Here is a 6,000-nt window from a genome sequence, read left to right on the forward strand (position 1 = left end):
GAAAAGCCAATGTTGTCTTGTCATTTAGTCACCCGGTCCATGAGAAGACAGAATAAGCAGTGATTTAATCTGAATCGGCAGCTGGTTAACTCAGACAAGGCTGTAGGTAGATGTAGACACAAGTAAGCTTTTCAAACCCAGCTTTAATGACTCTTAGCACTAGCGTTTACAGGCATGTATGAGTTTAGCTAGTTTCTGGCTTGCTTTTGAAATTTTTACTCTGTATTCCATGGCTCTTGTGATCTGTACCTGTCCAGGTGCTCGCTGTTGAGGGTTTAGATTGCGGGGTGACAATAAACCCCTGGCAGATGTATTGTTAACCTCCTCTCCCCCCCTGCTTCCACCCTCAGTCCCTCCCTCTCCCCCCTTCCCACTCAGGACAGGTGATCAGGAGGGACAGAAGGACAGAAAGAAGACAGTTGGACAAAATTAAAGATGTTTTATAAATGCTACTAATAAGAATAGAGAAAATAATACAAACTATACAAAACCAATCTTGAAAGTCCCAGCAACTGCAGAGCCGGCACCCGAAGTCCTGGACTGGACTCTGCAGCCAATCGGAGCTGGATTCAGTCTGTCACTGGCCTCAGTTCGCAGGGGCGACTCGCAAGGTCCTCTCCGAATGTTGGCCTTAAGGAAAAAGGGAAAAAGGGACGAGATCCTCGTGATCTCCCACTTTCATATGAAGTATTCACGTGAATGGGATGTTATACACAGTTGGTCAGTTTCTTGGTCACCTGTTTCTCGTCCCTCTCACGAGATGTCCATCCATGCTTATCAATAACTTCGCATTCCATTGCTCTGTTTACCAAAACATGTATCTGGTTCTCCAGGAAAATGCAGCTGATATGAAGCTTTAGCTGACAGGCAAATTCACTAAAAGAGAAACTTGTTTTTAACAAAACCAGGACACTCGCCCATGTGAATTTGTATGCGGTGTAAAAGGCTGAGCTCAGGATAACGACTGCCGCCTTGGGAATGAGGAGCAGCGCATCTTTGAACGAGTTCGGTATCTAGTACTTGCGGGGTCTGGGGCCTAATTCTGGAGGGGCTGAGAGAAGCGCAAGCAAAGCTCTGGTTTGTGGTGGATGTTTTAACAGGACTCTGTGGTACTAAAAATAGTCTAGTTCAGGAACTGGAAAATTTGCAAGGGCTCCTGTCTTTATGGATCAGGAGAGTAAGAGATTCCAGTCCACCCCCCCACCTTTGCCTAGAAGGTCATGGCATTTGAGCTATTAGAGCTTATTTGCTGTCTATTCGCTGTTTCTCCAGCAGGTAACCACTTACTCTGTGCAGCATCCCTGAGCAGATAGGTTGTGATGATCAGATGATGTTTTCTGTGCGTTTTGTGGAGGCCGTGGCTTGCTGTTTGTTTCTCAGGGGAAGTGGATGTAGTTTTGCTCCCCGTGGGACTGTCGTGAGTCACCTGCTGTTGGAAATGAAGGTAGGATTTCACTGCAGTGATAGTTCCCAGGGCAAACACCCATGAATGGGTCAAGTCCAAAGTGGGGCAGGGAAATAATGAGCTCCAGCTGAACGTGGGCATTGCTGCTCCCCACAAACACAGGGGTCGGATCCTCCTCCTGAAGGGAAACCCCGAGAGAAGATCCACATTTTGGCTGTGGAATTAATTTCCTAATGCTCACGGGATATCCTCGTTCCTCTTGCAAGCAGCAGCAAACCTGTTGTTCATGAGATAAGTTGTGTTACCCCTTTTTATTAACAGTGCATTAGGAGAACTAATTAGCAGCACCTTGAGATTTCCCTTCTGGGAATGCAGGCTATAAATATCCTCACTGCTCAGCAAGGAGCTCTGCTCTGCGGGGGATGCTACAGCTGGTTAAACAATGTGGGTGTCTCCCTTAGATTAAGAGAAGCTATAAAGCCACTTCACTGCAAAGTGGTTGTAATTTTTCATCACAACATTTTTTAATTCAAAAAAATGGCTCTGACTTGGAAAAATGTATGTGGTGAGCTTCTGCTGGGGGTTCATTTTTCTGGTTTTCTGCTGTCAGAAAAGCAAAATAATTTCACTTCTATCAGCAGAAAATGCACAGGGTGCAGATAGGAAGGGAAAACTGATCTTTGTGCTGTTGGGCTTCAGAAGGTGACTCTTCAGTTTCCCTTTTTTAGGAAAGATGCAAATAAGAAATGACAAACAAAGCCTTGGGGGTGGCCGAGGGGACTCTGGGAGTCACTGGCCTCAAACACTTGTTCTGAGGCTGCTGGAAAGCACAAACCTTCCCCAAAGTGCATTGGAGTGAGAGCCTGGCTTAGGCACTTGTGTGTCCATCCGATGGGCCTCGGCCTTCCCGACCCTGGGCTCACTGGCTGCCTGATCTTAATTTTAGCAGCACAACCATTGCCAAGTGTTCATTTTTTCATTTAATGTGCACGGGTATGAGTAAAACCTGGGGAGTTTTTAAGGAACTTCGTGCCTTCGTCATATTGATAGAAGCGTGGCTAGACTGAGTTTTGATCTGGCCTCTTAATAAGTGTTAGCATCTTTGCAGCTAATGAAAAATATACAAGCTCCATATTAGTAGAGTTGTAGAAACCTTCCTCGGTTGTTGTTTGCAGAAGAACAAACTCCTTGGGTCAGGAGAGCTGCAGAATCCGGAGAGAGTTAAACTGCATTAACATTTCAGCAGTTGTATGACCCTTGTGCACGCATGTTTGCTATTATTTCTGGGAGCTCCTTGGATGATAAGCATGATATAAAAAATTAAACCACAAAGAAAAAAAAATGTTGAAAGGACTGTTATGGGTCTGACTAATCCCAGAAAAGCAAGGAAATTCAGGATTCAGCCGACTCCATCTGAGTGCTGGTTGTGCTGGTTTTCATTAGTGAAATCGGAGTGTTGGATGATGCAATTCACCACCGGCTCTGTATCACCCAGAAACAGAACCTTTTTGCCGGTGGTTTTTAAAATCCTAGAAATGTAGGGCAGGAGGGACCATGAGAAATCTTCTCCTCCTCTGCGAGGATGTGGGAATCAAACATGTGTACTCCATCACTGGCATGTGCTTGTCGGGGTTTTACAAAAACATCTAGAAAAGTGCAGCCTGCAGTTTTTCCCTCTCCAGCGTTCTTCATCCGTGGGCAGAAACCCAACCTGGGTCATGTTTAGACTTGAGCTGGTTCACTCTTCTCACTTGCTGTGTTGATTCATGGGCTTCAGGCTGGTTTTGAGCGCTATCTGATTTTCCTTGCTAAATCCACTCCAACCAAACCCCTTCTGGGACGGGGTCACCGAGGAATGGCGAGTGATGTCAGGTTTGGCTCCCACAAAATAAGTGACTTTTCCTCTGCTTCCTTCCACCTTCCTCCTGTTGCTAAACGTGACTTGAAGCAAGCATAGAAAATGACTCTCTATTGCCGTGGTACCTCAGACCGAGTAGAAAACGTTACACATTTATACTCTATTAGCAGAGAAAACGGAGCAGTCGCTGGGGAGCGAATACTTGAGCATTGGCAGTACAGTCAGCTGGCTGCTACATGCACCTGAACGAAAAAATTGCCTGTATTGGCCAAAGCTGTGCTCATTCGCTTTTTGAATTTGCTTCCCACAGCAGCTCTAGTGGACCAAGAATTATTCATAGATGTTTCCAAGCGTAACGAATAAAACCAAAGTGTAAGCTCCTTGCAGGTGTAGTCTGAAGGAGTTTCGGGGTCAAATCCTATGTGTTGTATAATTTTGGAGTAATTTTGGTGATTTGCTAGAGTTGCTTGGGGTTTACTCTGGATTTACACCAGGGTGAATTTCATCTGACAGGTAAAATAGAGCTCAGAGGGTCTGTGCCAAATGGAACAAGACGTAAACACTTGAGTCCCCCGAGGATGCTCATCCCAAGCGATGAAGGAGAAAGGAACGGAGCTTTGTGTTCGGCAGGTCGCTCTCAAGAGCCAGGGAGCTGAAGGAGGTGGGAGAAAAACAAGAGCACACTGAACCGAGCTGTTACACGTACGTTAGAACTGACCCATTTAAAATGGTTTTGAAAAAGGGTTAGAAAGCTTAGACCTCCTTTTTTCTGTGAAGGCAGGAGGCCTTGTGTTCCCATGTGCTACAATATATAGTGGGGCTTCTGTGGCTTGAGCTGGTTTCTAGCCCAAGGACTAAGCTCAAAAAGGATAAATCCAGGGGGGTTGTGTTTGTGTCACAACTACGGGTGATACCGTGGGGCCATCCCTGGTCTGCAGGTCAGTACCAGTGACTGAGCTATCACAAGAATTTGTGTTTTTAAAAAAATAAATACATATTATCTTAAAAAGATATCCTATCTTATAAAGCTTGCTAGTCATTTTCCCTTGGCCCTACCCAGCTTTTTCTGGTTACTTGATGTAGAAGTTGCAGTTGCTTCATGATGCAAAACTCACATTTCCTAAAACATTCTTGGTGAATCGGACTCCAGATTCCTATAATTGCGTATTTAGATGGGAGCCGTGCATTTTGGAGTACGAAGCATCTCTCTTGTGTAAAATATCCAGACCCTTCCACTGCATTGTGTTCTAGTCTGCGTTTTTGGATATCCTTTATCAAAAGAGCCACTAAGGAGACTTTCCAGCTCTCTTTCCACAGGCACATAATAGGCTCTATGTCTTTAATTAGCACCTTCATTCCTCTCCCCCTTCCCCCTCTCCAGGAAAAGCCAAACCTTCTTCACTACCAAAATGGCCTGTCAAAACCTGACAACTCCAGTTCTGCCTTGTCAAGAAAAGATTGTATGTACCACTGTGCAAGCAGAATATTTGGGACTGGTGCAAAATAACGCACCAGCTGCATTGTCTGCTCTCCTACTTTATTCCATTTCTGCTTAATTTTTTCAGGGCTAGTGAAGGATTTCTGGACAATCCCGAGCATTTGCTATAGAAAGCAGATCACGTTTCCTTAGGGGCTGTGTGGAGAATTGCTCTAAGAGAGTATTTGGGGATGCGTATGGAAATTGTATGTGTGTACCCATTTCTATATGCTTTCTTGTGTGTATTAGTGTATTCAGAAGTGCTGAGAACTCCTCTGCCAAAGGGAATGTGAAATCAAGCATTGTCTGCCCTTCAGAAGTGGGATTTAACTGGGAATGCTGGCAAGGCCGTCACAACAGAAGGACGGGTGGGTGCTGCTACTGTACGTACCCGTTGTTGTCACATTGGATTTTGTGCAATAAAAATAAAACCCTTGGTCAGAAGTGTCATAAAAGTTTGATTGACTTTCCTCTTTAATTGCTTATCATCCTTGAAGAGACTTCTTGGCATTTAGAAACCAGTGAATCTGTTTCCCATTTCTTTAGGCTTTATAAATACACCCTGTTTATATTAAAATGATAGACAAATATACATAAAGCTGGAAAACATGACCACAAACTCTTTTCCTCTCTCTATGCATTTAAAAAAAACCCAAACCCTAAAGACACTTTTATTGTTGCTAAACTTTTGCCCTTGGCTGGTAGAGCCTTCTTTATGTTTTAACAGATCCAGACATCCTTTTCATGTGGTCCTTGGATGTTCTATATTTTATATCTCTTGTGGCTTTATAAAAAGGGAAGAAGGAGCTCGCTGCACAAACATATCTGATGGTAGTTTTTGGTTGGGTTTTTTTTTGCAAGTCAGAAGTATTGTGACGTTTCCATTTTAAAAAGAACCGTGTTTCTCCCTGCTCCGGGAAGCTGTGTTAAAGGGTTTCGGTGAGCCAGCAGGAGCCATAGATGGAAGTAGTGCGGAAGCACACGTGCTCTCTTTCCTGCTATACCTTTACTCCCAGTAGGATCGCTTGCAGAGCTTTAAATGCTATCCGTTAACTAATCTTTATTTCCAGGGGATCACATGAATCCAGGGTGGCAGGTTTAAGAGGAAGGGGCGGTATGGTGCTTACACTGATGGAGTTGTGGGTGTTTCCAGCTCTGTTTCTGTTCTTTGTGCTCCTGGAGATGTCCTGCTGGTGGGGCTGTGCCCGGCAGGGACAGGGACAGCCCGTGGGCCTGTGTGTCCGCTCAAGCTTGGGGCAT

The 6,000-nt window shown here is 44.8% G+C and overlaps 1 long non-coding RNA gene across 2 annotated transcripts in view; it reads left to right on the forward strand.

Moving 5' to 3' along the window:
- The window catches only part of LOC309441471, an 87,660-nt gene extending 82,488 nt beyond the window's left edge, over positions 1 to 5,172 (forward strand). For both annotated transcript variants that reach the window (XR_014184383.1, XR_014184384.1), the window contains exons 2-3: positions 1,273 to 1,444; positions 4,990 to 5,172. This is a non-coding gene — a long non-coding RNA (uncharacterized lncRNA). The remainder of the gene's footprint in view (positions 1 to 1,272; positions 1,445 to 4,989) is intronic.
- Positions 5,173 to 6,000: the final 828 nt, after the last annotated feature.

The sequence above is a fragment of the Streptopelia decaocto genome (assembly GCF_964273445.1).
Source record: "Streptopelia decaocto genome assembly, chromosome: 6".
Taxonomy (NCBI): domain Eukaryota; kingdom Metazoa; phylum Chordata; class Aves; order Columbiformes; family Columbidae; genus Streptopelia; species Streptopelia decaocto.